Raw genomic sequence first — 12,076 nt, forward strand, 5'->3', positions numbered from 1 at the left:
TTGTCTATAAATGGGAACAAATGAGCCTACAAATGGTGTTGCTGTGATCACTAACCAAAGAGTCCTACATAGGAAGTGTTCAACGAAGCCAGGCATGGTGGCACACACCTGTGATATCAGCACTCTGGGAGGCAGAGGCACGCAGATGTTCTGTGAGTTCGAGGCCAGCCTGGTCTACGAAGTGAGTCTAGGACAGCCGAGGCTATACAGAGAAACCCTGTCTCAAGAAAACCAAACCCAAACAAAAACAAAAAAGTTCAAAGGTCCTTAGAAGTTTATTCTGGATTTTCTGACTTTCTTCAAGTCTCTCTCCTAGATCACCATCTTAAATGTTACTCTTTTACAAGCACAAATGCATGAGCATCGGCAGTATGCGTCTGTACACACACTCAGAGACACACATACACACACACACACACACACACACACACACACAAACACACTGTTTCTCTGCTCTGCTTGTTTTCCATAGCTCTTACCTTCATCATGTATTCTGGTGGTTTGAACCAAAATGGCTCCCATACAATCATATGGGTATTTGGTCCCTAGTTAGTGGAACCATTTGGGAAGGATTAGAATGTGTGACCTTGTTGGATGAGGAGTATCACTGGGAGGCAGGCTTTGAGACTTCAAAGCCCCACACCTGCTCCCTCTCTTTCTCTTCTCGTCCCCCTCCTCTTCCTCCTCCTTCTTCTCCTTTCTCTCTGCTTTTGTCTCTCTGTGTCTCTGTCTCTCTGTTTCTGTCTCTGTCTGTCTCTGTCTCTGTCTGTCTCTGTCTGTCTCTGTCTCTCTCTCTCTCTCTCTCTCTCTCTCTCTCTCTCTCTCTCTCTGTCTCTCTCTCCCTCTCTCTCTGCTGCTTGTGGTAGCTCTTAGCTGATTCTCCAGCACCACGCCTGCCTACCTCCTGCCATGGTGGCTATGGGCTAGACCTCTGAAACTGTAAGCAAACCCCCAATTGAATTGAATGCTTTCCTTAAAAAAATTGCCTTGCTTGTGGGCTTTTTTCTCACAGTAATAGAATAGCAACTAAGGCAGATGTACTTCGTGTTTTATTTGTTAATTACTTCCTCACTGGAATATAAGTTCCACAAAAGCATGTGCTTTCTTTTGTCCATTGCTGTTCTCAGGAGTTAAGTAAGTGGGCTGACATCAAATGAATGGCTCAAGCACAAGAACACGCAGCAGTTCACATGGCGCATGCTGAGTACACCAGACTGTTAGTATAATTGTTCATTGTTCTTGTTTTCAATTTGTTTATGTTTCTTTCTTTTTTTTTTTTTTTTTTTTTTTTTTGGTTTTTTGAGACAAGGTCTCTCTGTGTTAGCCTTGGCTGTCCTGGAATCACTTTGTAGACCAGGCTGGCCTCGAACTCACAGTGATCCACCTGCCTCTGCCTCCCAAGTGCTGGGATTACAGGTGTGTGCCACCACACCCGGCTTTGTTTATGTTTCTTGTAGTAACTTGCTACACAAAGTCACATGACCATTAATGCAACCCATTGGCTCTTTAATCATCTGTAGATGTAAAAAGTAAACTAAACCAAGGTGGTGCTTTTAAATGTGAATACTCAAAGAACTGAGGGATTCAGCAGAACAATCTCCCTGAAAGTAAGACAAGCACACAAGCTTCTGAGAAGCACCTTTGAAAATGAGAAGCTTTATGGGGCCTGGGTGTCCTGTGATGTGCTAACTTTCACTGTTTAGTTTCAGCTTTGAAAACTTGTCTTTATTCTCTCAGCTTTCAACAAAAATATGTTTTTTAAAAGAGTAATCCACAGAAATGCTGAAGTGAAATGTGATGGATAGCCAGAGAATTGGGTACAGTCATGCCTGGTTATTTTTGCCTGTTTATTTTGTTGGTTGGTTGGTTTTGTTTTGTTTTTTATCAACTTGACACAAGCTGGAGTTATCTAGGAAGATGAACCTCAGTTGAGAAAAGGCCATCAGATTGTCTGTAGCCAAGTCAATAGGGCATTTTCTTGGTCAGTCAATGTGGGAAGACCCAGTAGACTATGGGTGGTGCTGTCCCTGGGCAATTGCCCCTGTGTGATATAAGAGAGCATGCGGAGCAAGCCAGGAAGCAGCATTCCTCCATGGGTTTGCTTCAGTTCCTGCCTTCAGGTTCCTGTCTGAGTTCCTGCCTTGATTCTCCCTCATGATAGACTCTAACCTGTGAGATGAAATGAATCCTTTTCTTCACGAGTTGTTTTTATTGCAGCAATAGTAACCCAACTAGGACAAGTCCCTTTTGCTGTGAAGCTGCAGTTAAAAATTCAGGAATTCCTGAGTTTTCAACTTGCATTTTTAAGCTAAATTACACCTTATTCACTTACTATATTCTTTTTTCTAAAAAAAAGAAAAAATTTTAATCCAAGGTCACTTTGAACTAGCTATGTACCCTAGAAAGACTATGGTGTCAAGGAGTCAACCCACTGCCTTAGGCAACCCAAGCTCTTATTTACATAAACACTATGTATTTGAAGCACTTATATGTAATTGTTTTCAATTATATTGTTAGGTTTTCTCAACATGACTTTTATATCTTAAAAATTCAGAAAGTTCACATGAAGATTAAATACGTCATGTCTTTATGTTCCTGTGTGTACATGGGATGCAAGTGTTCATTATGTCCTTGTATATGTGGAGACTAGAGGTCACACCATTAGATGTGTTCCTTAATCTACTTACACCTGATTATTTAGGACAGGTCCCTAACTGTACCTGGAACTCCCCTGAGGAGACTGGTTAGTCAGCACATCTTAAGGCTTGCCCCTGTTTTGCTTCCCATAGTACTGGGATTGCAGATATGCACTTACGGTGCATTTAAACTTCAAACGTTTCCTTCAGTCACGACTCACAGACTTGTATAAGCACAGTGTGTGAATTTAGATAATTCCCTTCTGGACAGATGACCACAGCTGCTGCAGCGAGGTTGTCAGATCCTGGTTTTTTTGGTTTTTTTTGTTTTTTTAAGATGTATTTATTTATTATTTATACAGTGCTCTGCCTGAATGTATGCCTGCACAGCACAAAAGGGCACCAAATCTCATTATAGATGATTGTGAGCTACTGTGTGGTTGCTGGGAATTGAACTCAGGACCACTGGAAGAGCAGCCAGTGCTCTTAACCTGGGAGCCATCTCTCCAACCTGGTTGTCAGACCCTTGACCTGATGGGTAGAGAAGCTATCCAGTGTCTACCAAGTGTAGCCCATGATTTCAACCACATTAACCCTTCCACTTGGTCTCTATAACCTTGCTTGCTGAAACAAACAGATTCTAAGGCACTTGTGAGGTTCCCTTTGGCTATCAGCTTTTTAAAGAATGGTCTCTAAAGAAGTTGGAATTTCTCCCCAAGGACTCCATGTTGAGAGGGGAAAGGCTGAAACCTGATGCCAGACAGAGGAGAAACATGTCTGTTGAAAGAGACTTCGGGTAGTTCTGCAAGTCTGTCCTGCCACCTTCACGATGGGCATGGGCACACAGTGACCCTGAGAGCTTTCTTCTTTTACCTCTTCTTCTTACCTTGTATTTACAACTAAACCTCTTGTCAGGATCCTGAAAATGAACTCGGGATTGCGGGATCACTGTTGTCCTCTTTCCAGTGTGGCCATAATGTGTAAATCTAATTTCTCGGCTTTCCACTCTTAACTTGTCTTCTGAATCGGCACATTAAGTAAGAGAAGTCTAGTCTGTTTAGTTAGGGTTGTCAGGTCCGAGGCTCTGACCTTAACAACTCCAGCAACACCAGCAGTGACATAGCTCATGTTGCTCCATAAGTAATAGCTTCATTGTAACATTGTAACCTCTCACCTGAAGTCAGCTTGTTCATTTGCCTGAGTTTTAGTGCCCCAAAGATTTCTGAAGAAGGCAGACTAGTCTGGAACAAATTGTCAAAACAACTTTCATGTCTACAGAAGAAGTCAATAGACTTCTAAATTTATGAAGTGTCAGTGGTAGTGGTTGTTTTTATAACTTTATTTTTATGACTTCCATTTCTTTTCTTTTTCTTTTTTTTTTTTCCTTTTTTCTTTTTTCTTCTTCTTCTTCTTCTTCTTCTTCTTCTTCTTCTTCTTCTTTTTTTTTTTTGTTTGTTTGTTTGCTTGTTTTTCAAGACAGGGTTTTTCTGTGTAGCCTTGACTATCCTAGACTCACTTTGTAGCCCAGGCTGGCCTTGAACTCACTCATGTATTTTCTTAACAATACTGTTCTATAAATATTTTTTAATTGTTTGGAAGACATTAAATAACTTAGGTATAAGTATATATTCATTTACAATCAAACTATTTGTATTTTAATCTGTCTTCACAAGCTGGGCATGGTAGTGCACACCTTTAATCCCAGCACTTTAGGAGGCAGAAGCAGGGGCATCTCTGAGTTTCAAGGCCAGCATGGTCTACAAAGGGAGTCTCAGGACAGCCAGAAAAAAATGTCTTGGGGAAAAAATATGTCTTCTCTTTTTATATATACACTATTATTTCCCTAAAATTCCAAAAAGCTGCGTATTGTAGTTTCTTTAGAAAAATAATTCTAAGGATCTGATTTGGATTTTAAAAGCCCCAAGCTTTGACACTTTTTTCTCTTTTTATAAATGCAAAGTATTGTCATAAAATGATGGCTTCCATGAGGTAGAACAAAAGACTCTTCCTCCTAAGGGAGAAGCCACTGTGGTGCTCTAAAGAGGAATGCATGCAGGAATGGGAAGAAAGATGATGATCATGGGGGTGGAATAAAAAGACAAGAAAAAAATGGAGATATGGGAAGAGAAAGATGCCTCTCACCATGGAGTCTAGTGATGCGTCTTCAACTTGAGAAGCAAGAATTCCCCCACAAATAACCTTTTTTTGTAAAAGTTGTGGACATAGAGAAAGTGTTTGTTTCATAGATATTTTATGTTAAAGTATCAGTGAATCAAGTTTACAATTGTGTTGTCTAGTTTTTTTAAAAAATATTTATTTATGTATTATGTATACAGTATTCTGCCCAAATGCATGCCTGCACACTGGAAGAGGGCACCCCATCTCATTATAGATGTTTGTGAGCCACCATGTGGTTACTAGGAATTGAAATCAAGACCTTTGGAAGAGCAGGCAGTGCTCTTATCCTCTGAGCCACCTCTCCAGCCCCTGTGTTGTCTAGTTTTATGTCAACTTGACATAAGCTAGCGTCATCTGAGGGTGGGGGGGAACCCTCAGTTGGTCCATGAGATCCAGCTGTAAGACATCTTCTTAACTAGTGATCACTAGGGGAAGGCCCAGCCCATGGTGGGTGATGTCAGTCTTGGGCTGGTGGTCCTGCCTGAGTTCTATAAGAAAGCAGACCGAGCAAGCCATGAGGAGCAAGCCAGTGAGCAGCAGCCCTCCTCCATGAGCCTCTACATCAGCTGCTGCCTCAGGTGCCTGCCTTGTGAGTTCCTCTCCTGACTGCCTTCAGTAAAGTGATGTGGAAAGTAAATAAACCCTTTCTTCCTCAACGTGGCTTTGATTATGGTGTTTCATTACAGCAATGGTCACCCTAACTAAGACAAGGACCAAGGACCTTGGGTAGAGCCTCGTTCCTTTCCAGACATTCTCTGGGAATCTAAAACAAGACTATTAGTTTTCAGTGCAGTTCTCTGACCTTCCCCATGGCTGATCTATAGCTTCAGCTGGTCAGTTGTGATCTTGAAGGTTTCCTTCAGGAAGCACCCTATAATTTCATGTCGGTTCCTTGGGAACCCTGTTCAAACAGTAGCTTCAAACTTTACAGTAATATAATTGCATTTTAACTATATTCTAATTATACAATAAATATAATTATTGTAAAGGCCATGAAGTGTGATTCTTAGTAAAGCCCACATAATCTTTCTAGTGTCTTTCTTTATAAAGTTTTCTTTCTCTTGACTGTTGTCACTAAAATCTATAGTAAAATATAATTTTCAAACTTTTCTTTTTACTACATTTATTTATTTATTTATTTATTTATTTATTTATTATTTACTATTTGTTTGCATGGATGTATGCATGGATCCTTGTGCTGGTTTGAATGACAACAGGCCACTATAGGCCATTATATTTGATGCCTAGTGGGTGACGCTGTTTGGGAAGGATTATGAGGTTTAGCTTTATTGGAGCAGATGTGTCCCTGAGGATTAAAGTCCCCACACCACTCACATTTAGGTTTCTCTCTCTGCCTTGTGGTTGTTGTCTCAATATGCAAGCTCTCAGCCAGTGCTCCAGCACCACCATGCCTTTCCACCATGCACCCTGCCATGATGGTCACAGACTAACCCCCTGAAGCAATGAGCCCCAATGGAATGCTTTCTTTTATAAGCTTCCCTGGTTGTGTTGTCTCTTCTGTAGGAAACAGAGAATTAACTAAGACAATCCTAAAGTCTTTTTTTTTTTTTTTTTTTTTTTTTTTTGGTCTTTTGAGACAGGGTTTCTCTGTGTAGCCTTGGCTGTCCTGGACTCGCTCTGTAGACCAGGCTGGCCTCCAACTCACAGCGATCCACCTGCCTCTGCCTCACGAGTGCTGGGACTAAAGGCGTGCACCACCACGCCCGGCTCGACAATCCTAAAGTCTTAAGAGCACCCACTGCTCTGTTTCACTTTCTGTGGTGCTAACAGCCTCACAGATGGGGAGCCTGCTGCTGTGTGTTTGCCATCTCTCTTTATGAGGATATGATCTCTTCAATTCTGTATTCTCACAAGATAAGGAAAAGGCTTCTGTAACTTTCAAGGCCATCCTAGTTAGTTTCTGTCAACTTGACACAAGCTAGAGTCTTCTGGAAATCTCAGCCGAAAAAACAAACAAACAAAATGCCTTTATCAGATTAGCCTGTAGACAATTCTCTAAGGTATTTTCTTGATTACTGAGTGCTGTGGGAAGGACCTAGCCACTGTGGGGTGCCATCCCTGGCCAGGTAGGTGGTCCTGGGAAATATAAAAAGGTATGAGCCCAAGGAGCAAGTTGTAGGGGGCAGGAGGTCCTCACACTCACAGATAAACACTAGGAAAACCAGGAGTGTAAACACGCAGGGTTGTCTCTTCAGTGAAAGAGATGCAAACCTGTTTTCTGCCAAGAAGGCTGGGGATGGAGGTGGTTAAGAGCCGGTTGACCTGAGAGAATGAGAGGTCTAAAAGATTTTCTAAAAATTGGCTAAACCAGCCGGGCGTGATGGTGTGTTTTTAATCCCAGCACTCAGGAGGCTGAGGCCAGCAGATTGCTGTGAGTTTGAGGCTACCCTGGTCTACAAAGTGAGTCTAGGACAGCCAAGGCTACACAGAGAAACTCTATCTCGAAAAACAAAAGCAAACAACAACAACAACAAAATTGGCTAAACCGTGATATAACAGACATCAGTTAGAGGGACCCAGGGAGTGAACAGGGGTGGGGGATGGGGGAGGGTGGGGGGGATGGGGGTTGGATTGCATCCCCTCTGCCAGAACCACAAATGGACCACAAATGGCCTCGGCGCCTATGTAAGCGAGGGTCACAAAGTTCTTTGAAGAAACAGACTTAAAAGGTAGGAAAAGGAGATTTGAAAAGGTAAAGAGATTTGAGCTGCAAGGAAGAGCCCCCACCAGAGATAGCGTTACCTAGCAACTGACCCGCCCCACCAGAGATAGGATTACTAAGAAAAACAGACACTTCCCTGGGCCAAGTGGTGAATAAAGAGAACAAAGAAAGTTAAGCCATGTAGCCTGTCACCTTTAGACATTAGGCCTCCCTATGTTACTCAACCAATAGATGATTGCCAATCTAGGGTTCCCTCCTCCTTTAGGGGCAATGGTAAAAAAAGAGACTTATAAAAGGTCCCCAGGTCAAGGCCCAGGGGTCGCTTTCCAATACTTTTGATCCAGCAGGAGCTGAAGTATTAAAGATTCCTCTTGTATTTACAGTGGTTTTGAGTCTTTCTGATTCCATTTGGGGATCTCAAAATCTGGGCGCAGCAGACCTGCACTGTCTATCCATAGGGTCAGGCCACACCTGGCGCCCCAGGCTCAGGTTTAGCTCAGCTTCTTCTTCCCCACACCTTTATAGTTAGCCTTATTTCTCTCCTTAGGAGAGATGTCAGATGCACTTTACAAATGCAGCTGAGCCTAGGTGACTTCGATGCTGTCTGTACAGCCAGGTGACATCTGGTTCCCTCAAACTTCCATGTTTATCCCAGTCCTTCTCCCTGGATCCTTATCTTGAGTATTGCTTCTCAGTCTATAGAATCCATCTTTGTGCAAGAGATCATTTGTACTTTTTAAAGGGTTTCAATGTATCACGCCTTAAGCTTTATTGTACACACAGGATTGAGTCAATTGTCACCAGGAGACTTTTTTCTCAAAATTGTATTGTACTTAGATATGCCAAAAATAAACTATGAGACTCTAGAAGTTTGAACTAGCACAAGCTACTGAGTTGTGCTGAACCACACTTCCTTCTTGCCTCACGTGGATGGCTATCCTGCCGGTCCTGGTGTTGCAGAGACCTCCAAGCATGCCAGGAAGCACAAAGACCTGTGGTCTTTATGTCAGTTCCTGCCTCCAGGCCTCTGCCTTGATTTCCCTTGGTGATGCACTATAATGTGGGAAGTGTATGCCAGACAAATCCTTTCTACCCCAACCAAGTTCATCACGACTGTGGAAAAGCAAACCACAGCAAAAGCCCAAACAGGTTGAGAGTCCACGTGTGTCATGCCACAGCAGGCTAGAGCCTGGGTGCTCTTCGCATCAATGTCTTCAAACTTTGCACCGTCTTATTCAGGGAGGGAAAAGCAGGCACTGGAGCTTTGGAAAGTGCCCCATGCCCAGTTAATGGCTACACTACAGGTGGTGGTTTGAATTAGGATGACGCCATAAGCTCATATGTTTGAATGCTTGATCCCCAGGAGTAGGTTTGATGTTTCAAAATGCTTGCACCATTCCCATGTCTCTTTCTTTGCCTCGTGGTTGGATCTCAAAATATTAGCTCTCAGCCATTGCTGATTGCGGCTCTGTCGTGATTTCTAACCCACTGAAGCAATAAGCCCCAAATAAACTATTTCTTCGATAAGTTATCTTGGTCATGGTGTCTTAGCGTAGTAAAAGAAGAGTAATAAGACACCGTGTTGATACTGGACAGATTGGTGGTGTCCCTCCAGGTCATTGTGAGAATCCCAAGTCATTTTCTGTCTTTGTACTTCTTTTAGACCCACACATAAGTACTCAGAATATAGCTTGGTGTCACTACAAATTGGAAAATAAAAAGTTTTGACCTGAGTCTGGGCAGCTGGCTTAGTGGGTAAGAGCACCTGCTGCCCTTCTAGAGGACCAAGGTTCAACTCCAAGCCTATGATGGCTTACAAACATCTTTGACTCCTGTTTCAGGAGATCTGACAAAATCTGCTGGGCACCAGGCTTGCAGGCAGTACTCGCACATCCGTGCAAGCAGATTCCCTCCTATCTCACACAGATAAAATAAAAATTAAACACTTTTTACAGCACTTTAACTTAAAGGGGCAATGAGGAAGGTGTTTCCACCCTCTGCTGTTTCGCTCATAAGGGAGAAGCTCAAGTCTGCATGAGGAGCTTCCACTTTTTTCCCTCAGGTCACTGAGCCTTTCTTCCATTTTAGGTGGATGGAGACATCAGCTCTAACCTCATGGGTCTTTATAATTTGGTTGTACCTTGACCTAGTTTGCATCACCTCTACTTATCATAATTACTTTCATATAATTGTCTTTTGGTGTAAATTTGTTTCCTAAGGAAAAACTGAGTAACAAAATGTGTGGCCATTTCGGTTTTGCATAGTTGTCAAAAATGCCACTCCACAGGTATCCACAGGTCTCCAGAGAAACCAAATGTCTCTCCAATGGGAAAGATGTAAAAGCATATTCCTCTGTCCAGAACGCTGGTCGTTGGAAGCGATGAATGCCCTGGTGCTCTGCACTATTTGTTGGGCCAGGCCATAGCAACCAGGACCAGAGGTACCTAACAGTCTAAACAACCTTTGTCTGGATAGCCAGAGGCTCCTTCAAGCTCCCACCAGCAGGACCAGAGGTGGTTAATAGCCTTAATGACTTCTGTGCTATTTGTATGACTGAGACCAGGCCAGAGCCTTCCTAGGCCCTGAGGCTAGTATAGGGAGCCTGTTTCCAGAGCCCATCTTCCTGGAGGAAATGACATGGACTCTGAGTCAAATTTCAATGTAATTATGCTTCCTTGTGCACTGGGAGACTGAATTACACCAGGAAACTTTTTTCCTAATTGTACTGTGTTTAAATCTCTTGGGAATTTACGGCCTGAGATCAGACTCTTTAGAAGTCTTGATCCTAGTTGATGAAGTCAATCTTAACTGAGTTTCATTCTCATATCTTTGCAGTTTGCTGCCGGACACTTGCTGAGACACCCTCAGTGATGGCCATGTGGGCTAGATTTGTTTCAGTTTGACACAAGCTGGAATCATTTGTGTCATAGTTAGGCTGTGAAGAGACACCATGACCATGGCAACTCTTTTTTTTAATTTAAAGATTTTATTTATTTATTTAATGTATGAATGATATATCTGCATGTACACTCACATGATGGAAGAGGGCATCAGATCCCAGTATAGATGGTTGTGGCCACCATGTGGTTGCTGGGAATTGAACTCGGGACCTCTGGAAGATCAGACAGTGTTCTTATCTGCTGAGCCATCTCTCCAGCCCTATGGCAACTCTTATAAATGAAAACATTTAACTGGGGCTGGCTTACAGTTTCAGAGGTTTAGTCCATTATCATCATGGGGGGAAGCATAGCTGTGTGCAGACAGACGTGATGCTGGAGGAGCCGAGAGTTCTACATCTTGATATGAAGGCAGCATGAGGAGACCGTGTGCCACACTGGGTGTAGCTTACACATAGAAGACCTCAAAGCTGGCCCCCACTTCCTCCAACAAGGCCACACTTCCTAATAATGCCTCTCCCGATGGCCAAGCAATCAAACACATGAGTCATATCTATTCAAACCACCACAGTTTGGTAGGAGGAAACCTCATATAAGAGAATGTCCCCACTTTGGCCGGGTGTTGTGGAGCATTCCTTTAATGCCAGCACTCTGGAGACAGAGGCAGGTGGATCTCTGTGAGTTCGAGGCCAGCCTGATCTACAAAGAAAGTTTCAGGACAGCCAAAGCTACACAAGGAAACCCTGTCTTGCAGGCAGGGGAGGGGGGAGAAAGACAGACAGAGAGAGACAGAGACAGACCCACACACACAGAGAGAGAGAGAGAGAGAGAGAGAGAGAGAGAGAGAGAGAGAGAGAGAGAGAGAGAGCGCCAGCCCTCCAAACTGGCCAGTTGGTAAGCCTATGGAACATTTTCTTGATTGATATTTGATATGGGAAGGCTCAGGTGACTGGGAAGTGGCCCCCCTCATCTAGGGGTCCTGGGTGCTATAAGAAAACAGACTGAGGGGCCGGAAAAATGGCTCAGTAGTTAAGAGCACTGCCTGCTCTTCCAAAGGACCCGGGTTCAATTCCCAGCACCCACATGGCAGCTCACAACTGTCTGTAACTCCAAGATCTGACACCCTCACACCAACGCACATAAATTAAAATTAAATAAAATATTTTTTAAAAGAATGAAAGAAAACAGACTGAGTAATCCATAAAGAGAAAGCAAGCCAGTAAACAGTACCCCTCCATGGCCCCTGCCTCACTTCCTGCCTCTTGCCCTGGCTTCCCTTAGTGCTGGAATTATAAGTTATAAAGCAAAACCAAGCAAACAAAAGGAAAAGAAAAGCTTTCTTTCCCAAGTTGTTTTTTGGTCATGGTGATTTATCACAGCAGTAGAGACTCTGAGACAGCACTTCTTCTGACTAGAATGGCATAAGTGTGTAAATAGTTATTTTATTCTATTGCACATGAATTAGTGTTTTAAGCGCAAGTATGCCTGCTGACTCTGGAGGTCATTAGAGGGTGTCAGATACTCTGGATTGTAGTTACATATGGTTGTAAGATGTAGTGGAAATCGAACCTGCTCCTCTGGAAGACCAACGAGTTCTCTTATTGCTGAGTCTTCTCTCCAGCCTTTCGAAGAAGCCCTTTCTTTGCCTCTATTTCTCTTATTGAAAATAGATGTTTCACGCA

Source organism: Acomys minous (genome assembly GCF_964271855.1).
Source record: "Acomys minous genome assembly, chromosome: 11".
NCBI lineage: Eukaryota > Metazoa > Chordata > Mammalia > Rodentia > Muridae > Acomys > Acomys minous.